General features: G+C 41.3%; 1 protein-coding gene across 6 annotated transcripts in view; it reads left to right on the top strand.

The window, feature by feature from the left end:
- CDKAL1 (CDK5 regulatory subunit associated protein 1 like 1) overlaps positions 1-24,958 on the top strand; it is a 646,364-nt gene that overhangs the window by 202,747 nt on the left and 418,659 nt on the right. The gene's annotated exons all lie outside the window — the stretch shown is intronic.

Raw genomic sequence — 24,958 nt, 5'->3', positions numbered from 1 at the left:
CCGCAGTTTTCACATAATACACTGTTAAAACGGTTCACTGGATTTAATTGTTCAAAACAAGGAAAGGAAATTACTTCAAGCTCGAACCTCTCAAGCTTCCCATGACCCAACCCTCCTGTTAGTGGTCCCACTGATCTGTCTGGGAAAGTAGCCCCTTCCTTCCTGGTTTAAATATTAACGAGGAGTTGCCTACTGTGGAAATTGGACTTACACGTTAACTCCTGCAATTTTTTTTTTTTAACACAGATGAGACCATGTCCCTCCGTTACCCAAACTTCCTTGGTGTTCTCCCCCCCCCCCCCCCCCCCCCCCCGCCCATGTCACCCAGAGTACAAGCCAACTTGTACGGTGGCCTGTAGGGGTCAGTATGAGGTGGTTCACCTGCACATTCACTCCTCTTCCTCCTTCATCTTCCCCCTTTTAATCTCATTTTGGATGCATTAATGTCTTTGATGGTTCCCCCCCCCCTCCACCCGCCTTCCAGTTTCATGGAGAACCAAGTGATGTACATCACTGTATAAATTTCCAGCATACAGCATGATGGTTTGATTCCTATATCTTGTGAAATAATCACCGCTCTAAGTTCAGCCAACTTGCATCTTCTCGTATAGATACCATCAAAAGGAGAGAAGGAAGAAAAGAACAAAGGGGAAGATTTTTCGCTTTGCGGTGAGAACTCGGATTAACGTTCCCGACGGCTTTCCTGTGTGCCACACTGCGGTGTTCAGTGTCGTTATCCTGCTGCACCTGTTCATCTTCTAACTGGAAGTGTGTACCTTTGACCGCTCTCCTGCAGTCCCCCTGTTCTCTCCCCCACCAGCCCCCTGCCCATGGCAACCACAAGTCGGATCGCCTCTCCTGTGCGTTGGGTTTTCTTCCCTCTTCCTCCTCCTCTCTACCCCGCCTCTCCACCCCCCAGAAGTGAGATCATACAGTATTCGTCTTTATTAGTTCAGAAGAATGCCTTTGGGGTCCACCTGTGTTTACTGTACATGGTAGGATTTCTTTACTTTTTTGTGGCTGAATAATATTCCATTGTGAACACAAAGCACCACCTCTTTTACATTCATCCATTGATGGACACGTAGGTTGTTTATCTTACCTGTCATAAGGAATACTGCTTTAACTCTGGGGTGCAGATATCTTTATGAGTTAGTGTTTTTAATCACCTTTGTATATATTCTTAGAAATGGAATTGCTAGATCATATAGTAGTTCTGTTTTTAATTTTTTGAGGATCCTCCATAAATGTTTCCCATAGTGGCTGTACCACCTTGTGATTCTACCAGCAGTGCACAAAGTTCTCTTTTCTCTACATTTATCCCTTTGTGTGTGTATGTGTATGTCTGTGTGTGTTTAATGCTTACTCATTTTTTGAGAGAGACAGAGTTTGAGTGGGGAGGGGCAGAGAGAGAAGGAGACACAGAATCTGAAACAGACTTCAGGCTCTGAGCTGTCAGCACAGAGCCCGATATGGGACTCGAACTCATGAACTATGAGACCATGACTTGAGCTGACTGAGTCACCGGGTGCCCCTAACTCTTGTGTTTTTTGATGATGGTCATTCTAAAAGGTGCTAGGTAGTATATCATTGTGGCTTTAATTTGCATTTCCCTAATGACTAGTGATGTTGAGCATCTTTTCATGTGCGTGTTGACCTATTGTATATCTCTTTTGAGAAATGTATATGCCTTCTGCCTGTTTTTTCATTGGGTTATTTGTTTTTTAACTATTGAGTTAAATGAGCTCTTTATGTGTTTTGGATATTAACCCCTCAACAACTACATGGTTTGCAAATATTTTCCTATTCTGTAGGTTTCTTTTACCTTTCCTTCCTTTCCCTTCCTCCCTCCCTCCCTCCCTCCCTCCCTCCCTCCCTTCCTTCCTTCCTTCCTTCCTTCCTTCTTTCCTCCCTCCCTCCCTCCCTCTCTATGGTTTCTTTTGCTGTGCAGAGCTTTTTAGTTTGATGTACTCCCACTTGCTAGTTTTTTATTTTGTTGCTTGTGATATGTGTCATATCCACAAAATCATTACTAAGATCCATGTCAAGGAGATTTGTTCCTATGTTTTCTTCTAGGACTTTTATGGTTTCAGGTCTTACATTTAAGTCTTTAATCCATTTTGAGTTAAGTTTTGTGTGTGGTAAGATGTGGGTCCAATTTCATTGTTTTATGCATGAATATCCAGTGACCCAGTACCATTTATTGAATAGATGGTCTTCTTTCCATTGAGTATTGTTTGCTCCTTTGTCAAGTATTAGTTGGTTCTATAGATATGGATTTATTTCTGGGCTCTCAGTACCATACTGTTTTGATGACTGTAACTATATAGTACAGTTTGAAATCAGGAAGGATGATACTTCCTGCTTTGTTCCACTTTCTCAGAATTACTTTGGATATTTGGGATCTTTTCTAGTTTCATATACATTTTAGAAGTATGTTTTCTGTAAGAAAAAAATGCCTTTGTAATCTTATGTGGAGTGCATTGAATTGATTACTATTGACATTTTAACATTTTAACAATTGATTTTTCTAATCCATGAACATGGGATACCTTTCCACTTATATATGTCTTCATCACTTTACTTCATCAAAGTTTACAATTTTTATTGTAGAGGTTTTTTTTGTTGTTGTTTTGTTTTTTTAAGAGAGGAAGAGAAAGCATGAGAGACAAACTGCCAAGCAGGCTGCACACTGACAGTGTGGGTTCAATGCCGGGTTCACATGCACAAACTGTGGGATCATGACCTGAGTTGAAGTTGGATGCTTAACTGACTCAGCCATCCAGGTGCCTCCATTCTAGAGATCATTTTCCTTCTTTGTTAAAATTATTTCTAAGTATTTTATTGTTTGTGATGTTGTTGTAAATGGGGTCAGTTTTTTAAATATCTTTACAAAAATTTTGTTGTTAGTGTACAAAGCTGTTATTGATTTTTGCACATTAGCTTTGTATCTAACAATTTTACTGACTCCACTAATTACACCTGTTTATGGTTGAGTCTTGGGATTTCTATATATAAAAGCTTGTCGTCTGCAAATGAAGCTAATTTTACTTCTTTTTCAACTCCTATGTATTTTATTTCTTTCTCTACCTTGATTGCACTATGTAGGTCTTCCAGTAGTATGTTGAATAGTAGTGGTAAGAGTGGACCCCCGTGTCATGTTCTTGTTCTTAGAGGAAAGCTTTCATCCTTGCGCCATTGGACTGTGCTATTGATTGTGGGCTTGTCATGTATGGTCTTTATTGTATTGAAATATGTTTCTTCTGTGCCTAATTAAGGTTTTTTAATTATTACATGATGTTGAAGTTTGCCTAATGCTTTTTCTACATCTACTCATAGGATTATATGATTCTTTTATTATATTTTATCAATCTGATTTATCACAGTGGTTAAGTTGCTGATGTTGAGCCATACTTGCACACTAGAGAGAAATCTCATGTGACCATGGTGAATAATTCTTTCAATGTGCTCCTGAATTGTTGTCTGGTGTTTTATTGAAATTTCTTTCATGCATTCATCAGGGAGACTGGCCTATATATTTTTTCTTTCTAGTAGTGTCTTTTTCTGGTTTTGGAATCAGGATAAACTTGGTTTTGTAAAATGAGTTTGGGAGTGCTTCCTCCTCTTCAGTTTTTTTGTAAGAGTTTAAGAAGGATTGATTTTAATATTGTTTAAATGTTTGGTAAAATTTACCAGTAAATGCATCTGCCTCTGGGATTTTGTCTGTTGGAAGATTTTTGATTAGTAATTCAATCTCCTCACTAGTAAGTAGGCTATTCAGAATTTTTCTTCTTGATTCAGTTTTGGTAAGTGTATGTTCCTAAGAATGTTTCCATTTTTTTTAGGTTGTCAGGTTTGTTGGCATTTAATTGGGATCCTTTGAATTTCTCTGATATCAGCTGTAATTTTTTTTAAGTGTTTGTTTTTTGTGAGAGACAGAGCTCAGGTGGGGAAGGGGCAGAGAGGGGGACACAGAATCTGAAGCCGGTTCCAGACTCTGAGCTGTCAGCACAGAGCCCAGCATGGGACTTGACCTCGCAGACTGTGGGTTCGTGACCCAGGCCGAAATCATGCTCTTAACCAACTGAACCACCCAAGTGCTCTCAGAGATATCAATTGTAGTATCTGCATTTTCATTTATAATTTCATTGATCTGAGTCATTTTTTTCCCCTCCCCCTTTGGTTAGTCTAGCTATGGGTTTGGCAAGTTTATCTTTTCAGAAAACCAACTATTAGTATGGTTAATCTTTCCTTTTGTTTTTCTGTTCTCTATTTTAGTTATTTCTTAATCAATTAATCATAACAATTACTAAATTAATAATTATTTAATTAATTATTTAAGAATAATCTTTATTATTTCTCTTTTAATTCTAAGTTTTGGCTTTCTCTAGTTCTTTAAGGTTTCGAGTTAGGTTGTTTATTTGGGCTATTTCTTCCTTCTTAATCTAAGTTTTCATTGCTGTAAACTTTGATTTTAGAATAGAATTGCTTTTGCTGCATCCCACTACTTCGAATATGTTGTGTTTACACTTTAGTTTATCTCATGAAACTTTTACTTCTCTCTTAATTTTTATTGTGGTTCATTGTTTCAGGCAAGTGTTGCTAAATTTCCATGTGTTTGTGACTTTTCAATTGTCCTCTTGTTAATTTCTAGTTTTCATGTCATTTTGGTCCGAGAAGATAACTTGGTGTGATTTTGGTCCTCTTGAATTTGATGAGACTCGTTTTGTGAACTAACATTGTTTCTTCTATTACGTGTTCTATATACACTTGAGAAGAATGTGTTCTCTGCTCTTGTTGCATAGAATGTTATCTATATATGTTAGGTCTTTTTGACTAGAGTGTTGTTCAAACTTGCTGTTGCCTTATTGATTCTCTGTCTGTGTCTATCCATTGTTGAGAGTGTGTTATTAAAAGCACCCAACTGTTATTGTATTACTTTTATTTCTCACATTAGCTCTCTGATATACAAAATAACAAAACTTTTTGTGTTATATAATTGGGTACTCTGTTAGGCATATAAATATTTACAGTTGTTATATCTATTTGATGTATGACCCCTTTAGCATTTAATAATGATGTGTTTGGTCTCTACCATTGTTAGTTTAAGTCTGTTTTGTCTGATGCAAGAAGGGATACTTGTATTTTATTTAAGGCTAATGTGAACTCCCTTATAGGAGGCATATTGTTGGATCTGTTTGTTTGTTTTTGTCTGTTCAGACATTCTGTTTCATTTTATTGGAGAATTTAATCATTTTACATTTAAAATATTTTTTGGGGTGCCTGGGTGGCTTAGTCAGTTGAGTATCTGACTCCTGATTTTGGCTCAAGTCATGATCTCATGGTCATGGGATTGAGCCCTGCATCAAGCTCCACATTGGACATGGAGCCTGATTAAGATTCTCTCTCTCCCTCTTCCTCTGCCCCTTCCCACTCAGGTGCATGCATGTACTCACTCAAAATATAAAAAAAATACAATAAAATAATTATTGATAGGCAAGGAAACACACACTATTTCCGTTTTGTTAATTGTTTCCTGGTTGCTTTGTAGGCCTATTGTTTTGTTTCTTATTCTGTCCTTTTTGGTGTATTTTGATGTCTTTTTGTATCAGTATGCTTTGGCTTTTGGATCTTGTTTTTGTGTGTGTGTGTGTGTGTGTGTGTTATTACTACACATTTTCCCTTGTGGTTACCATGAGGCTTACATAAAATATTTAAAAATTTGAATACTCCATTTTAACTGACAATGACTTACCTTCAATAGATTTTTACACTTGACACCTTTACTTCTTTTCTCCATCACATTTTAGGTTGTTGCTTTTAGAATTTACATGTATTATGTAACTAAGAAGAAGTTGTACTCATAGGTACATAAATTTATGGTTACATTCCTTTTATTTCTTTATCTTTTTGATTTTAAGTGAGGTATATCATCACTATTCCCATATTGCAGAATCTAGCTATGACTTTAAATTTACTGTTTGTTAGCAGTGTGATTTATCTATCTTTTTGTGTTTTTATGTTAATTAGTGTTCTCTTACTTCCACTGAAAGAACTCCCTGTAGTCTTCCTTCTAATGTGGGTCTGATGCTACTGAACTCTCAGTTTTTGTTTGTGTAGAAAAGTCTATATTCATTGTTGCTTTCTGATGGATGGCTTTGCTGGGTACAGAATTCTTAATTGACAGCAATTTTCTTTCAACATTTTCAGGATGGCCTCTCAATGTCTCCTGGCCCAAAAAGTTTCCTTTGAGAAATCTGCTGATAGTATTATGGGAGTTGCCATATATGTAACTTCTCTCTTTTCTCTTAGCTGCTCTTAATTTCTTTCTTTGTCTTTGATTTTTAAAGTATGTATGTATGTGAGGATGTATGTATGTATATGTTTTGAGATACAGAACTGTGCATGTACTTGCATAAGTGGGGGAGGGACAGAGAGAATTCCAAGCAGGCTCTGCACTGGCAGTGCATTTGGGACATGAGGATGTATCTCATAAATCTTGAGATCATGATCTGAGCCAAAATTAAGAGTTGGACACCTAACCAACTGAACAACCCATGAACCCCTCATTTAAAAAATTTTTTTAAATAATAATGTGTAGCCCTCTTCTGGTTCAATTTATTTGACATCTGTGGACCTCATTGATCTGGATGTCCATTTCACTCCCTATGTTTGGGAAGTTTTCAGCAATTATGCTTTAAATTTAAGTTTTGTTCCTTTTTGTTTTTCTTTTCCTTCCAGAATTTCCATAATGGAAATATTGTTTCATTTCATCATGTCCCATTATGTGCATAGTCTTTCTTTCTCTTTTTCTTTTATAGTTTATTATAAAGATGGTTTCCATATAACACCCAGTGCTCATCCCAAGTGCCTTCCTTCATGCCCCATTACACCTTTTCCTTTCTCCCCCCATCCCATCAACCTTCAGGTTGTTCTCAGTATTTAAGAGTCTCTTATGGTTTGCCTCCCTCCCTCTCCTTAACTATTCTTCCCCTTCCCCTCCCCCATGGTCTTCTGTTAAGTTTCTCCTGTTCCACATATGAGTGAAAACATATGGTATCTGTCCTTCTCTGCTGGCTTACTTCACTTAGCAAAACACCCTCGAGTTCCATCCATGTTGCCACGAATGACCAGATTTCTTTCTTTTCCATTGCTGTGCAGTACTCCATTGTATATATATATATAAACCACATCTTCTTGATCCATTCATCAGGTGATGGACATTTAGGCTCTTTCCACGTTTTGGCTATTGTTGAAAGTGTCGCTGTGGTTATTTGGGTACATGTGCCCCTATGCATCAGCACTTCTGGATACCTTGGGTAAATTCCTAGCAGTGCTATTGCTGGGTCATAGGAGGGTTCAGTTAATTTTTTGAGGAACCTCCACACTGTTTTCCAGAGCAGCTGCACCAGTTTACATTCCCACCAACAGTGTAGCAGGGTACCCATTTCTCCACATCCTCACCAGCATCTGTAGTCCCCTGATTTGTTCATTTTAGCCACTCTGACCAGCATGAGGTGGTTTTGAATTGTATTTCCCTGATGATGAGTGATGCTGAGCTTCGTTTCATGTGTCTGTTCGCATCTGGATGTCCTCTTTGGAGAGGTGTCTCCTCATATCTTCTGCCCATCTCTTCACTGGATTATTTGATTTTCGGGTGTGGAGTTTGTTGAATTCCTTACAGATTTTGGATCCTAGCCCTTTATCTGATATGTCATTTGCAGCTATCTTTTCCCATTCTGTTGGTTGCCTGTTAGTTTTCTTGATAGTTTCCTTTGCAGTACAGAAGCTTGATGAGGTCCCAGTAATTCATTTTTGCTCTTGGTTTCCCTACCTTTGGAGATGTGTCAAGTAAGAAGTTGCTGTGGATGAGGTCAAGGAAGTTGTTTTATGCTTTCTCCTCTAGGGTTTTGATGATGTCCTGTCTCACATTCAGGTCCTTCATCCATTTTGAGTTTATTTTTGTGAATGGTGTAAGAAAGTGGTCTAGTTTTATTCTTTTGCATGTCGCTGTCCAGTTCTCCTAGCACCATCTTTTAAAGAGGCTGTCTTTTTTCCACTGGATACTGTTTCCTGCTTTGTCAAAGATGAATTGGCCATATATTTGTGGGTCCAATTCTGGGTTCTCTATTCTATTCCATTGGTCTATGTGTCTGTTTTTGTTCCAATACCATACTGTCTTGATGATGACAGCTTTGTAGTAGAGGCTAAAGTTTGGGATTGTAATGCCTCCCGTCTTGGTTTTCTTCTTCAATATTACTTTGACTCTTTGGGGTCTTTTGTGGTTCTATACGAATTTTAGGGTCGTTTGTTCTAGCGTTGAGAAGAATGCTGGTGCAATTTTGATGGGAATTGCATTGAATGTGTAGATTGCTTTGGGTAATAATGACATTTTAACAATGTTTATTCTTCTGATCCATGAGTACGGAATGTTTTTCCATTTCTTTGTGTCTTCTTCAATTTCGTTTTCATAAGCTTTCTATAGTTTTCATCATACAGGTCTTTTACATCTTTGGTTAGGTTTATTCCTAGGTATTTTCTGGTTTTTGGTGCAATTGTGAGTGGGATCAGTTTCTTGATTTCTTTTTCTCTTGCTTCATCATTGGTGTATAAAAATACAACCAATTTCTGTACATTGATTTTGTAGCCTGTGATGTTACTGAATTCATTGATCAGTTCTAGAAGGCTTCTGGTGGAGATGATTGGGTTTTCCATGTAGAGTATCATGTCATCTGTGAAAAGTGAAAGTTTGACTTCTTCTTTGCCCTTTAATTTCCTTTTGTTGTCTGGTTGCTGATGCTAGGATTTCCATGTTAAATAGCAGTGGTGAGAGTGGACATCCATGTTGTGTTCCTAATCTCAGGGGGAAAGCTCTGAGATTTTCCCCATTATGGATGATCTTAGGTCTTTTCATAAATGGCTTTTACAGTGTTTAAGTAAGTTCCTTTCATCCCGACTTTTTCGAGAGTTTTTATTAAGAAAGGGTGCTGTATTTTCTCAAATGCTTTTTCTGCATCTGTCGACAGGATCATATAGTTTTTATCTTTTCTTTTGTTTATGCGACATATCACATTGATGGATCTTTGAATATTGAACCAGCCCTGTAACCCAGGAATGAATCCCACTTGATCATGATGGATAATTCTTTTTATATGCTGTTGAATTCGATTTGCTAGTATCTTGTTGAGTAATTTTGCATCTGTATTCATTAAGGATATTGGCCTGTAGTTCTCTTTTTTTGTTGGGTCTCTGTCTGGTTTGGAAATCAACATGATACTGACTTCGTAGAGTGAGTCTGGAAGTTTTTCTGCACCTTATTTATAGCTTTTTTAAATTCATCTCAAGTATTTTTAAGGTCTATAATCTTTGTAGCAATAGTGCCTCTTGTGTCTTCCATGGCTTTTTCAAGCCCAGAAATTGATTTTATGACTGTTGTTCTAAATTCTTGCTTACTTATGTTGCTTATATCTGTTTTGAGCAGTTCTTTAGCTGTCACTTCTTAGAATTTCTTTTGAGGAGAGTGCTTCTGTTTCGTCATTTTTGCTAGCTTTCTGTCTCTTGTCAGTTTTAAAAGCTAGTTATGCACTCTGCACCTGCGAGTAGTGCTGTATTAACGGAGGGTCATCGGCTGTCTGGGGCTTGTCTATCCAGGAAATGTTCTTATAGTGGTGTCCCCTGGTCCCTCTTTTTTCGACTGGTTATTTTATTTCCCAACTTGTAGTGATATTTGGGACCCTCCACTGTGTGTACTTCGGCTTGTTTCTTGAGGTAGCCCTCTGATTCAGGCCAAGCTCTGGAGCAGAGTTTAAACTCTGATTGCAAGTGTATACTGGAAGAGGTAGAGCTGTGAGACAGGCAGGCCTCCAAGCCGCAACGCCGGAAAGAGGGGGCTTGGACCCAGAGGCCTTTGTGTCCTTAAACTCCAGGGCGGTTCAACTTTCGCCGCCGGGTCCCACACCCTCGGATGAGTCCCAGATTCCTGAGGTGCAGGTCGCTCTTCTCCGTGCACAGTCTTTCCTCACTGTTTTTACTCCTGTTTCCCCTCTTTGCTCCTCTGGGTGATTTCCAGTGTTCTTGGTCTCTGAGTTTTTTCTTCTGTATCGTCAAGGCTACTTTTGAAGCTGTTCTCTCGAATTCTTCAGTTACTGTATTTTTCAACTCAGGGATTTTCGTTTGCTTTATTCATTCCCCTCCCCCCACTTTTTCTTAGTGACTAAGCAAATTGGTCCATACATATAAACTCTGTTTTATATATATATTTTTTTAATGTTTATTTATTTTGAGAGAGACAGAGAATGCGCGTGAGCAGGTGAGAGGCAGATGGGGAAAGAGAATCCCCCACACACATGTGTTGCCAGTGCACAGCCTGACGTGGGGTTTGATTCGATGAACTATGATCTGAATCAGGAGTTAGACAGTTAGTTGACTGACCTACCCATGTGCCCCGTGTTTGCTCTTTCTTTCTTTTTAAAAAAAATTTTTTTTCTATGTTTTTTTATTTATTTTTGAGAGACAGAGACAGTGAGAGCAGGGAAGGGTCAGAGAGAGAGGGAGACACAGAATCTGAAGCAGGCTCCAGGCTCTGAGCTGGCTGTCAGCACAGAGCCTGACATGGGGCTCGAACTCCCGAACCATGAGATGATGACCTGAGCTGAAGCTGGACGCTTAACAGACTGAGCCACCCAGGCGCCCCTGCTCTTTCTTAATGGTTGCTATTTCCTTGGAGAAAATCTCATTTTGTTTGTGCATTATTTTCCAATTTCATTTAATTGTCTGTTTCCATACAGTTCACTTAACTTCCCTCAGAGGCTTATTCTCAACTTTTTGTCTGACAGTTCAGAAATGTCCATTTCTTTGGGCCAATTATTAGACCTTTATTGGTTTTCTTTGGTGGTGTCATAGTTTCCTGATACTTTGATCCTTGGTTTCCCCCATTGCTGTCTGTGCATTTGGGCACCATGCGTTTTCTTCCTTTTGCAGGGAGAGTTCTTCCCTAGGTAGTTGAGTTTGGGTGTCTTGGTGCGTTTGCTGATAACATCTTTGCACAGTGTGAGACCTGCCGCTCTGATCGGTTTTCGGGCGAGATAGCTTTGAGGATGGCGGTGGGGGGGAGAGCCCTTGGCTGGGACTTGGCTTGGTTATCTGCCCGAATGAGGCGCCCGTGGGAGGGGCTCTGCTGTTGCCTCCAGTCTCTGGTGAGGCTTACTGGCTCCAGGCTCAGAACTGTATTTGGTAGTCGACATGGCTGTGAGTTCACTTCACTCCTCTGGCAGAGGGCCGAGAAAGGCCGAGGACCTATACAGCTCATGGTTGGGGCCACATCAGGCCTGAGTGTGCAGTGGATTTGCCGGGCAGGTCAGCCCCCCAGCGGTGTTCTGCGGGCAGGGAAGACCTGTGTGTCTATTCTGTGTTCGACTGCCATCTTTCCTAGGTCTGTTGGACGGGCTGTGTGGCTTCCTGTGTGGCCTTGGTAGTTTCCAGGGTCACACGGTTGAAGCGATATTCAGCAGTGAGCAGGACTGTGAAGTAGGTTCCCTTCCCAGACACAGCAGGAGAAGCAGCTCTGAAACCCGGAAAGGTTTCTGATTTCTGCCTTAACTGAAGCTGACGTGCACGTTCCCTGGCTGAGCACGGCCCTGGCTTCGCCCCACAACCCCTTGGCCGCTCCTGGGCTTCTGTTGGCTCTGTGCCACTGGCCACGCAGCTTGTGGGTGTTGCCGGCACTCTCCACGCCGAGTGGGGCTTTAAGTCTGTGCCTTGCCCGGTCGGGCAATCCGGATCTAGGTTCGCAGGATCCCACATTTGTGGATGAGAACTCGGCAGAGCCGCCTGCACACAGTCCCCCGCGTAGCATGCTGGTGACTCGGTTCTGCAGGAGAGCGAGCAGCCTGGTGGCATTGCTGCGTGGGCGCTGCGGGCATGACTGCGGGCCGCGCACATTTCTGTGCTGTTCCTGTGCTGACCCCTGCTCCCCTTCTGTGTCACAGTCACGATTTCCATGGAATGTCTGGAAATCCCTGGGGTGTGAGGAGGGGCTCCCGCAAGATGACCCACGATATGGGGAGGTTGGTTGACCCCTTGGGGTTCTCTTACCGCTGGAGAAACCTGAGGCCGGGGGGACCTCTCCCTTGGGCACAGCGCAGCCAGTGTCTGTCTGTCAGTCTCTTCCGACGCGGTCTGGCTTCATCTTAGACGTGCCGTGGGGTACGTCACTCACCCCTCATTCGCGAATCCTCTCGATGATTTCTTGTTCTCAAGTGCTTGTTGTTCTTGTGAGGGGAAGGCAGGTCAGGACCAGGTGACATCACTGTCCTGTTCTTGCAGATCTCTGTGGGGTCTTAGCAGATTGCGGGAAGAGGAAGGCCACACGACAAGTATTGTCCAAGTCTCTTAACGTGTGTGTAGTATCGTAGTCTAGATTTTGTGAAACCGTTCTCCTACAACGGTTTTTAAGTTTGAACATTGTGATTTTTGTTTGAATATTAATCAGTTTCATTTCAAGTATTTGATATTCTCAGGTATAGCAATTCCTGAATCCCAAGGTTCTGATTTCTATTTACTATTATAGGATTATTTAGCCAAATATCCCAAGGAGATGAATTACCCTTTTTTTTTTTGAAGCTCTCATAGAAACATTGAAAAACAAATATAATTAAAAAAAACTTTATGTAAAAAATGTTCTTCATAGGATGTTGTTTCTTTCATATGACTAACTTTTAAGAGAATCAGCATGGGGTACACTGCTTTTATACCCTGCGTGTATAGTATATGCGTTTTATATTCGTCGGGAAACGCTTTAATCTTCATTTAAAGAATGTGCAACTGTTGGTAAAATATAGGGAGAATCATTGAGAGTATAAATGGAAATAATACTAGCAGTTTCATTACATTTTTCAAATAAAAGAGGGTGAAGTTATAGACAGGTTAATTGTGCTATTTTTCTGTTTTTTTTTTAACACAATTGTAAGTTGTACTGGTAATTCGCCGCCATCAGTGCTTTATAGCCGGCTTCCATCAAAATGGAGATATAAAGTGGAAACTGGTAGAATTATAAAGTAGAAGTTAGGTCGTTAGAGGTGTATTAGATCTTCAATGTCAAAACAGAATATATGTAAAAATTATGACCACCCATGAGAAGTGTATCTTTTTATGTTTACTTATTATGGAGACAGAAACAGAGCATGAATGGGGGAGGGGCAGAGAGAGAGGGAGAATCAGAATCTGAAGCAGGCTCCAGGCCCCGAGCTTTCAGCACAGAGCCCAATGCAGGGCTCAAACCCACAAACCGTGAGATCATGACCTGAGCAGAAGTCGGGTGCTCAACCGACTGAGCCACTCAGGCACCCCGAAAAATGTATTAAAAAATTTTTTTTGCTAGTTAAATCATGTGATCTGTCATAGCCAAATAAAAACACTGGCAAGTTGACAAGTTAGATTGAGCACGTAAAAATTGAAAGCTAATTTTCTCATTTTCCTAAAAATTTTGTTTGAAAGGAACATTGATTTAATCAGGCCATCATAGGATGTTGTTTGTTAGGCGATGCACTTGACCTCTCCCTGGATAACCCAATGTCGGTAATCAGTGGCACAGAGAGAGAGTGCTTCTCGACTTTAACGTTGTGTATATAATGTTTGGAGATACACATTTTTAAAAGTTCATTCTGTAATACTCTACAAAGCATGTACCATATTTATAGCAATTACTCCTGGGACTGAGAGAATAAATATCAATTTCCTGTAATTATTAGTTGGGAGCGGGGGAAAAGTCACCTGCAGAATCCAGGTAGAATATGAACTGTGCATGGAGTTTTCAGTAGAAATTTATCAGTCCTACTGTTTTATAACAAAGCTTACCTTGTATTGAACAATAAGGATGTGGTAATTGAATTATCTTTATGAAAGGGGGCTTCTAACACATGAAACCTTTATTTTAACTCCCAACGTTCAAGTGCACCATTTCTTGAAGTCCGACTGCAGTCGGCCATCGTGCAGGGTAAGGATCCTGGATTGAGCATGCGAGGAGCCGTGTTGAAATGTCTGATTCTCCTGTTAGCAGTGGCCTGGTTAGCAGCCCAAGCAACCAGTCACTGGTTCTGTTGCTTGAGTTGTAAATTGTAGGACACAGAAAGTGCCTTCAACTCAATCTCTGGAGGGCGTTGAGTCTGCAACGTAATGCTGACTTTCAGAGTCCGGCATTAGGACGAGATATTGACATTTTGGACAGTGTTCTCTAGCCCAGATTTTTAAAACGTGAGAAGCTTTTTCTCGCATCCACATATCCGTCTGTCAGATTCTACCTTTTCTTTCTCTGTGCCTTCCTACTTAAAAAATGAGGTTGAAAATGTTTGCAATACCATGCATTTTGATTTGTTTATCTCTGTCTTCCACAAAGAAGAGGGTCTTGAATTCATAGAGCACAGTTCTTGCACTCATTTGTCTTTACCTCATTCCGTGGTAATGGCATCCTGGGTGGTGATGGACAGGTGGACTTCTTTGTGTTGCTTAAGAATTTTACGCTTCTTTGAAGCAAGTTTCATTTCTACCCTGGGAGATGTTTATATTCGGGACTTAGAGACAGGCTGCCCTAGTCTTGGGGACTAGGATTTTGGAGAAAAAGGTAGCTTGAGAGGAGTTCACGTAAGGTGAGAGCATCGCCTGGGGTGGGGATGCTCAGGGTGCTTGCCAGAGAAGAGTGGCTTGCTAGAGAGGGAGCTGGCTGAGCGCTTTCTCAGAACTCGGGGACCTGGGGACTAGAGGTTCTGCCGTGTGGCCCGTCGCCTCAGTCATCTCCCTGTGACCTGCTGTCGCAGCCCGGCAAGGACCCTCGCAGGTGTCCTGGGAGGGGAGACAACCACTGATCTCTAGGCATGTGTGCTGAGACTTACCCAGGATCCTCTGCACTTCCTGGCACCACCACTTACGCTCTCTTCCTCTCCCTTCAGATTCAAGAAAAGGTATCGGTGCAAGTGAGCGATGTAAGATGAATGACCTTGAATCTACTTTAATTTATATATTTGAAAGAAATCACTAGCAAATTTGATTATTATTATTAGTGCAATTATTTGTGACCTATTTCCTAGCCCTCCAGAGCTTAAAAATAAATGGGATCTGACTTTAACTTAAAGTGTATGAAGGTTTTGAAAATCTCCTTTGCTTTTTGCTTTTGAAAAACATCATTAGTGCTATAGATCTTGATAGCATTACAATCACATTAATTACAGTAGCAACTGTAATTAACTTCTCTTTCGATCTTTGTAGCGACGTTTGGTACCGTTTGCGTGCGCATGAATCCATCTGCACTCCGCAGGAAGGGTGGTGTTACTGATCACACGCCCAGGCGCCGCGTGCTATCATTTGGAACCTCATCCTCCAATCTCCTGTGCTTTCCTTCCTGGGAAGCTGCTTACCTTGAACGGAGAGGAGTGAGAAAGGGAGGCGCATTTATTCCTTCCTTCCCTCATGCCTCTTGTGGAATGTCACCGCTCACTCATTTTCTGGTCCCTTTCTTAAATGTTGGCTTACACATTTTGTTCCTTCACATTTCTTGGCTCCTCTGTGATTGGTTTTCCCCCCTCCTCCCTCACTCTTACCAGTTACCCCATTTTGTGCCTGAGTGTTTTTTTTGTAAGGAGTCAATCAAGATTTGTTTTATTTAACAGCACCACTGCCACCACCACCACCAACAAAAACTCTGAATAGAATATTTGAGTCTTACCTCGCTGTAAAGGTGCTTAATTTAGGAAATGAGAGACCAAAAGTATATCTTACCTGTAAGCGGCCAATAAAAAGTTGATCTTCCCAGTAAAAAGCTAATGAAAAGTTTTTATGGAGAAAATTCTTTTGGCTGTGTTTATTAGGGGTACTTTTCAAGGATTTTTATTTGAAATACACTTTATATAGTTTTCACTCCCAAATGGTTAGGTCAGGAAACTCCTGACTATGGACTATGTTTTCTCTCTCAGTTTTTTTTTATTTAGCCCAGACAAATAATGAAGCTGTAAGCAGGATTTTGATGTAGTTAACATTCAGTCTTCAGCACTTCATAATGAACATTAATTGTAATTTCCCAAAATCAAGTTTTAAAACTGGTGTTTGGCCGCTCTGAATTAGAGCTAAGTGCATCTCAAGCCCACGTAACTTCTGCTTCATAAACCACATTCAGAGATATTTTCAGTTTTGAAGGTGAGGGGCCCCTTCATGCCAAACCTTAATAAATCTTTTTCAGTGAAATCTGGTTTTAGCGATAGGCTCTCAACTACATTGGTTTTAAGACGTGGAAAAGGAGCAACAAGCAGAGATTGCCGCCAAGAAGTCTGCTTGCTGTGTTGGTGTTAGGTCCACGTGCACCGTGAAATATGTGTAATCGTGTTCAGGCTGTACAGCACTTGCCCAGCACCCCGCCAGCCCTGCCGTCTCTCTTCCAAGCCTTTCCTGATCTTTCTCGGGAAAGTAAACCCTCTTACATGGTGTCCCACAGTTCTAGAAACACCTGTCAGACTTTCCTGACCCTTCATTCCAGGTACTCGTTGCCTGGTCTTGTTTTTCTCGGGACCTTCATCACTTTAGGACAGTCAGTGTTGGGGCTCAGGACAGAATAGGGTCTTTGTTTTTGCATGTGGGGAAGGTATATTTTTGAAATCTTTATGTATATTTTGGAAGTATGTAATATTGATAATATTTCATCTTAAAAAATTTTTAATGTTTATTTATTATTGAGAGACAGAGAGGAGCAGAGCTCAAATGGGAGGGGCAGAGAAAAGGAGACGCAGAACCGGAAGCAGGTTCCAGGCTCTGAGCTGAGCTGTCAGCACAGAGCCTGATGTGGGGCTTGAACTCGCGGACCGCGAGATCATGACCTGGGTTGAAGTTGGATGCTGAACTGAGTGAGTCAACCAGGTACCCCTTTTTTAAGTTTATTTTTGAGAGAGAGAGGGAGAGAGGGAAACAGAGACAGAGAGAGAGGAAGAAGAAGAGCCCACATGCGAGCAGGGGAGGGGCAGAGAGAGACGGGATCTCTAGCGGGCTCTGCCCTGACAGCAGAAAGCCCAGTGCTGGACTTCAACTCACAAACCATGAGGTCATGAGCTGAGCTGCAGACACTTAACCCGCTGAGCCCCCCAGGTGCCCTCATCCATCACTTTTAAAGCTCATCTATAATACGGAGCTTTTGTCTCCTTTATGAATACACATTAATGTATTATGATATAAAATACACATCTTCGTTTTCTTACATTTCTGTGCTTAATACATTGCCATCCTTTCATAGAAAAGCAGAGCTAACACCTATCACGGGGCTGAGGACTAAGACCGTGTGAGTTTAAAGCCAGCAAGGAAGTCCCTGGGGCCGTTTCCTACCTCCTCCCGGTTTGCCGTCAGATCGCCGCGGTCCAAGTAGGTTGTTCAGCTCATGGTGAGAGAAGACATGGAATGCAGACAGTGTGTTTCGAGATCCGTAGATGGGACAAATGTCCGACTTTCTCCACTTCTGGTCCCTCTTCTATCACATTTTATGGGGGCTGGAGTTGAATGGTAACAGGCAGAAACTTGAAATGTTCATTGGTGATTCAGAGTAGGAATTTGAACTTCAGTTTTTAGAAGTTCATAAGGGACTTGTGGCTTCTAAGTTCCTTATGTCCGTGTTTCACTGGTCCCTCTTCTAGCAACCCGGATGCCGCGTGTCATAAGGTCTGCGATTTCTGCTTTCATCGCCTGGTGCGGTGATTTCTGAGTGTAGGCGTGAGTAGGAGCAGTGATTAAGTTCTGCATTGCCTCCATGGATGCTTTACACACCGGAACTGAAGCATTTGTAGCTTTCTTGCTGTAAATGCTAAAGCCGTGGAGCTTTGGAGCAAATTATAGCTCAGAAGAGCCTAGTATGACAAGACAGCCAGTGACCTGGGTTCTTTTAAGGCTCCCACCACTGTGGGGCTGCTGACCTGGGGACTGCCTTCTACTCCTGAGTGTCTTGATGGACTCTTGATTTGCATCTGCAAAAATGAATCAGTACCACGCAAATCTCCCGGTCATAAAAAGTACATCTGCTTGTGAAAGATTTAATTAAAACATAAAACTAAGTGCTTATGGTAATTTGCCCCCAGAAGGTGTCTCCATTAGGGTAAGAAGGCATTTTGCTCATTTGGATCATTTGTTATGTGTGTCTTTTGTTTCATGTGATGACCTTAAACTAAGTGTCATGTTGTACCAAGAGTTGTGGGAAAATGTTCTGTGCAGTGAATGCTGTCGTCTTTCTACCTTCCATAGTTCTGGATCATCCATGACCTTTACATCATTATGATTACAGTGTAGATACTCTTTCTGTGCAACACGAGTTGTTGTGTTCAATAACCCTTAGACTTCTGGGATGTGCACTTTGTATTATAACCTCATCTCATCTTCCTCTCTGACCGAGCTGCCCGTGGTGCAGTGTGGGCTTCTTCACGCCTTGTTCAGCTGTGGGGCACACGCTGGCAACGGCGCTCCTCCGCCGGCCCTCTCCGCCTCCGCCCTGCCTCACACTGCCTCTCCGCCTCCGCCCTGCCTCACACTCCCCCTCCGCCTCCGCCCTGCCTCACACTCCCCCTCCGCCTCCGCCCTGCCTCACACTCCCCCTCCGCCTCCCTCCTGCCTCACACTCCCTCTCTGCCTCTGCCCTGCCTCACACTCCCTCTCCGCCTCTACTCTGATTCACACTCTGAATTCCACCTCTTCGGACCATTGAGTCTTACTATTTTCCCCTTATTTTTAATATCTTTTTCGAGGTGTCATTGTTCTAGTTAACATTTAAAATTTTCTTGCTCAAAATCTTAAAAGCTAAGATTTGTGCTTGAATTGGAACGATTTTGTGTGTTTGAGCCCATCCTGGCCCCTCGTGTAAAGTTTTCCAGCTTAGATGTGTGACAGAGCTGCTCCTTCCACTTGATCCAACTTCCAGGTTTTACTTAGTTTTCTTCTTTTAAACTGACATTCTTTCAAGGGAGGGCCACACTCAGTGACTGTCCAGAGTTCTCTCTTGCTTGAGGGGTGCCTGCGTGTGAAGAATGACATTGAATTGAGCAGAGTCACATTTTTGGCCATATTTTGTTTTTCTTCACGATGAAGCAGTTACACGTACCTGTGTAGGAAATGTCAAGTAAGAACGCCAGACGTTTTGTAGAAGAACAAATTAAATGGAGTGTTCCTTTGTAATGTTCTTAAATAATACTTAAATTGGTGTGACCCCATTTCCTTAAGTGAGAATTGGAGTCTGCAGTACATTTATTCTCTTTTCTTTTTGCTGGAATTTTCTGCCAGTCTTCTAGCCTCTGCCCCTTGCATCTTGCTGGGTTGCTTCACCAGGACGTTTCCCAGCAGTCTGACCTGGAGCTCGGGTTCACACAGGTCCGTGGAGGGGGTAGTTAATAGGACTGAATTTGTGTGAAGGGAGATCAGTTTGTAAAATGTCAAGAAAACTTGGCAGAGACCTCTCTGGTGGTAGTGGAAGGTGGGTGGTCACAGATGAGCGAAACGGTGGCCTTTGAAATGAGGTGGGTTGAATAAAGTATGGAAGGAAAGTCTGAAAAACAGCAGGAATTAAAGAGGGGCAGATACACCGTCGGAGTCCGTGTTGCCAGACCCCGGGTGCTTCTGGGAGGTGCCATGATATTCCAAAACTAATTTGTACCAGCCCCCCCTGCCCCCCGCCGCCGAGCTGCGAGAACCAGAGGAGGGAAGATCGGCTTGTGAGTAGAAACATCATTTAGTTAATAAACAGGCACTTTGTAGCCGGTCCTGTTTTCTGCCCCTCAGTTGATACATGTGCTTACATTCAGAGGCTCATTCTTTTCCATTTGTGAATGGCCGCTGTCATTGCCTTTCTGATGTGCTGACAGACTGTCTCTCTAGTAGACCTGGGTGGGATGTGTCCCCTCGATTTTCATAGCGTTCAGCACTGTGGGATTGGGAAGAGCTTTTTTGCTCTTGAAGATCCGTAAACAGCACTGAATATTGATTGAACTAATCGAGCAATTATTGTTCATGCCTGTTTTTCTCCCACCTAGATTTTCTCAGTATTAGGATTTTGCAAATATGCATGTAGGAGTGGATTACATTTAAAAATTAGCTTTTCGCTGAGAATTTCATAATGTGTAATTTTAGCTAATAAAATGGGTTAGTGGATTGGATCAAATGTAAAATCCAGCACAGAATCAAAGTTTTATAGCTGATTTAAAAATAACTGCTGAAAGCCTCAGGCTTAACGTTAAATTTGGGCTGAATTTTATGTGACATTTGTAACAACCCAGGGAGATGTTTATTAAAGATGGCTAATAAACCCACTGAGACCCATTTGACCATTATTTACAGGAGGTGAAATGTAAATGTATACGGCAAAGATAAAAGATCTCAGAAATCCTGAGTCTGAGTGTGTCCCATTCTGCATATTAGGGCCGTTTGGTTTTCGTTCTTATCCTCATGTTAAAGTTGCTTATCTCTGTTTTAGTCACTTCGCATCGCCCTCACTGACCCCACCATGGGCTCCTGGTGTTATTAGTAGATCTGGTCACACTGAGGATCATTCTTCCCTTCCGTTCCTATCAATTCCTCTTATAATTTCTTAATATGTGTGATTGAAATGATGTCGAAACTGATATTCCCACACTCGGTTTTCCTTTCAGAGTCTGTTGTCCTGATTGCCTCCTGCCCCTCTGTCTTCCATCCCGCCGCAGAGGGTGCTGGGATTCAGACTAGTCCCAAAGGAAAACAGCATTCATTGCGTGACCCTTCTTTGCCCGTTGCAGTGTGAGGCGTCCACGGCCAGACGGGAGCAAACAAAGGAGCAGTGTGTGTGAGCGTGTCACCGGGCTCCGTGCTTCATGGTCCCTCCATAAGTACTGCGTGGTCGTTTCCAACCCAAATTTCCAACAGTTTTCTTTCTTTCCACATCGTTATTCCCTGAGCCTGTTTCCCTGTTCCAGACCCCTTGTCTCTTCTCTTCTGGGACATCACCTCCAGTTTACTCGTTAGCCTGTCAAATTTCAGTTTGTTTTCGATGGTTACCGTATTGATAACCACACATAGAACAGGTATGATTTGCAGTATATGTTTTTCTTCTGTGGTCTGTATTCAAGGAATTAATTTGAAACAGCAGCTCTGTTTACAAAAGGATTCTTAAAAGAGCTGGATTATAACAAGTCAAAGTTTTATCCCTCTAGTCCATTTGAAAAAATTGTTCTGTGGTTAAATTTTCTTCTTTTCATCTTTGGCTGGGTATAATGAGGGACTTTTATATGATTTCCTACTTTGTCTTCAGTGTACTGTATTTTTCAATTTAAAAAAACCCGGGCTATTGTTAGTTCTCTCGCTCTTTAATGAATCATTGGATTGGAAAATAACTCATTATATCATCAGGCAGAGATATGTTCCTTTATTTGCATGTAGATAGTGAAGATGAATAATTTATCAAATGTTATTAGTGCAGGCTGCATATTACTGAAATCTCAGCAGGGTGTAATGAAATTTGTCTCATGCAAGTATGAAGATAGCGCCCCTTTGCATAGTCGTTATTGAACTTCTGGCATCTCTCAGAGAACTATTATGTTAGCACGCCAGTCTTGCTCACCTCTTCATTAACTGGACTTTTGATTGAAGACTTGAACTTATCTTGAAAATCTGTGAAATCTGGCATGCCACATGCTTGCTTGACTCTAGCTATGTTTCTACAGCCCAGCAAGAGTTTTCAGAATGAAAGGACTTAATGTTTCTTATTAAAGTGATTAGTGCACAAAGCCTCTGACTGATGGTTTTATTACTTCTGGTCATGAAAAGCTGTCTGTCCAAGAGACGTTGAAGCAGTGTATTTTTCTGAAATGAAGGGCGATGGAACATGTATATAATTGCCTTAGAATCTTATCCTGTACTAATTATGTATTTGAAGTTATTTTAAATGATTGCTTTGAAAAAGTTGGCTTTGATTTGCTTGTGGCCTGATTGCATGGGGAGGTGAACAGATCTCCCAAGCAGGAGTGTAGGTAGACGGTCAGAAATAGAACCCTAGCACTCTGGAGGTTGACTGAAAGTATTCAGCAAACGAGAAGTGTTTATTCACGAAAACAGTGGAACTTTGGTGTCGGGACTGGACAGGTGGACTGGCCAGGGGGTTAACAGGGACTTACGGAAGTGACGGGAGGCTGGCCGAGTCTCTGTAGATGGGCAGTTGACCTGAGACTGGACACATGCACAGCAGAGACAGGAGGGGCCCCTCCCCCTACGCATCTGCCTGCTGCCACCTGCATGCCCATCCTGAGGTGGCACAGAGCCCCAGAAAGTACAGGAAGAAGAAAAGGGGGGCGGACTTGACAAGGACCCTGACTTCCAGTAACCTCCCGGGCTCACATGCAGTTCTGTCAGCAGATAGAAGTCTTATTGGATAATAGCGTTTGAACAAATGTTAACCAGTCTTTCCTTAATAAAAGACTTTGCAGATCCAGGCTTGACCCTGAGGAAGTCAGGCTTGGTGGTGGGGGACGATGGAGGGCTTGGAAGGGACATCAATAATCCTTCATTGTAGAAGAGGTAGACTCCATAGATTTAGTCTAAGTAAGCTAAAATAAATAAATAAATTAAAAAAAACCCTATTCCTGGTGGAGGGAAACCTGAATTGAGAATTGCTACAATATATTATCTAAAATGTTCTGTATTTAACAAAGTATTATGATACATGCAAAGAAACTAAGTATAGCCATATTCAGGGGGGAAAAAAGGACAGATTGTTTTTTAGTGACCAGAAATGTTGGATTTGGCAAAGTACTAAGTGAAACCATGTTAAAAGCCTCTAAGGAGGAGCACCTGGGTGGCTCAGTTGGTTGGGCCTCTGACTTTGGCTCAGGTCATGATCTCACGGTTCATGGGTTCGAGCCCCACATCAGGCTCTGTGTTGACAGCTCAGAGCCTGGAGCTGCTTCAGATTCTGTGTCTCCTCTCTTTGCCCCTGCCCCACTTACCCTCGGTCTCTCTCACTTCCAAAAAGAAATTAAAAAGTTTAAAAAAAACCTTTAAGGAAAGGATGATGAAATTGACTTGAATGTAGAATCAAAAAGAAATTATAAAAAAGAACCAATGGGAAATCTGTAGTTGAAAATTACATTAAATGAAATGTTCATTCAAGAGGCTCATTTGCACGTTTGAGGTGGCAGAAGAAGAAACATTAGTAAATTTGAGGATAGATCAATAGAAATGATCACTCTGAATGACAAGAAAAATCTCCAGGGACTGAAAGACCTATGAGATAACATCTGGCACACCAGCAGGCATGTCATGGAGCCACAGAAGAAGAGAGAGAAAAATGCTCCCTCCCAATTAAAAAAATATATATATTACATGAAAACTTCCCAAACTTGATTTAAAAAATTGCTTTATGGAGCCAGAAAGCTGCACGAATCGCATGTAGGAAAATCACAAAATTCTACACTAGTTACATCATAGTCAAATTGTGGCAAAAGAGAAAATCTGGAAAGCATAAGGAAAAAGTGACACATTATATAAGGGGAACAACATTAAGATTGATGGCAAACTTCTCAGAAGCAACAGAGGTCAAAGGCAGTGGAAGGCTACGTAGATGGCCCTCGAACAACATGGTCTTGAACTGTGTGGTCCACTTCGACATGGATTTGTTTAAAATACAGTACTGTAAATGTATTTTCCTCATGCTTTTCTTAATATTCTCTTAAGCTTGCTTTATTGTAAGAAGTACCCAATAATACAGCATATAAAACATGTGTTAGTCAACTGTGGATGTAATCAGCAAAACTTCCAGGCAACAGTGTAAGCTACTAGTGGTTAGGTTTTTGGGGGGAGTCAAAAGTTACACATGGATTTTCAACTGTATAGGGCGTGATGCTGTCCAAGTCTGCATTGTCCAAGGATCTGCTGCGTTCACTGCTCAGAGAAAAGACCTGTCAAGTAATAATTCTGTATCCAACAATGGTATCTTCCACAAATTAAGCAAAGTAAAGACTTGCCCAAGTAAGCAAAGAATGTGTTACTAGCAGGTTTCCTTTATAGGAGATAATAAAATTCTTCAGGCAGAAAGGAAATAGTATCAAATGTGAAGTTAAATTCTCAGAAGGAAATGAGTGCTGGAAACGGTTAAATATGGTGGGTAAATATAAAATCCTTTGTAAATCTGTATTTTTCCCTTTTTTAAAAACTATACAGTTATACATAAAACAGTAGTTCTAGCACTGTGTTTTGGGGTTTATGCAGTTGTATGTTAATATGTGCGACATCAGTAGCACAAGGAAGGCAGATGGGAAAGAAATGGCACTCGGACAGTTGAATCCATATGAAAAAATGAACTGAGACCCTTATTATACAGAAAAAGTAACAAAGTGGATCCTAGGCCTAAAGATAAGAGCTAGAACAGTACGACTTTGAGAGGAAAATATAAGAGAACTCTCTGTGCCCCTGCATAGTTTTAAAAAGAGGAAAAATATACAGATTTACAAAAGATTTTATATTTACCCACCATATTTAACCGTTTCCAGCACTCATTTCCTCCTGAGAATTTAACTTCGCATTTGATACTATTTCCTTTCTGCCTGAAGAATTTTATTATTTCCTATAAAGGAACAGATTCTTTGCTTACTTGGCCAAGTCTTTAGTTTGCCTAGGCAAAGAATTCTTCCATAGAATGGTAAGAGCATGAGCTATGTAAGAAGAAAATTGAAAAGTGCACTCGGTTAAATTGAAAAACATTTACTCTTTTTTTAAAATGTTTATTTATTTTTGAGAGAGAAAGACAGAGTGTGAACAGGGGTGGAACAGAGAGTGAGGGAGACAGAATCTGAAACAGCCTCCAGAGCTGTCAGCATAGAGCCTGACGTGGGGCTTGAACCCATGAACTGTGAGATCATGACCTGAGCCGAAGTCTGATTCTTAACCAACTGAGCCTCCCAGGTGTCTCGAAAAACATTTACTTTGTAAA

The sequence above is a fragment of the Suricata suricatta genome, chromosome 7, assembly GCF_006229205.1.
Source record: "Suricata suricatta isolate VVHF042 chromosome 7, meerkat_22Aug2017_6uvM2_HiC, whole genome shotgun sequence".
In the NCBI taxonomy this organism is placed as follows: domain Eukaryota; kingdom Metazoa; phylum Chordata; class Mammalia; order Carnivora; family Herpestidae; genus Suricata; species Suricata suricatta.
This window is presented reverse-complemented; position numbering and strand designations above follow the sequence as displayed.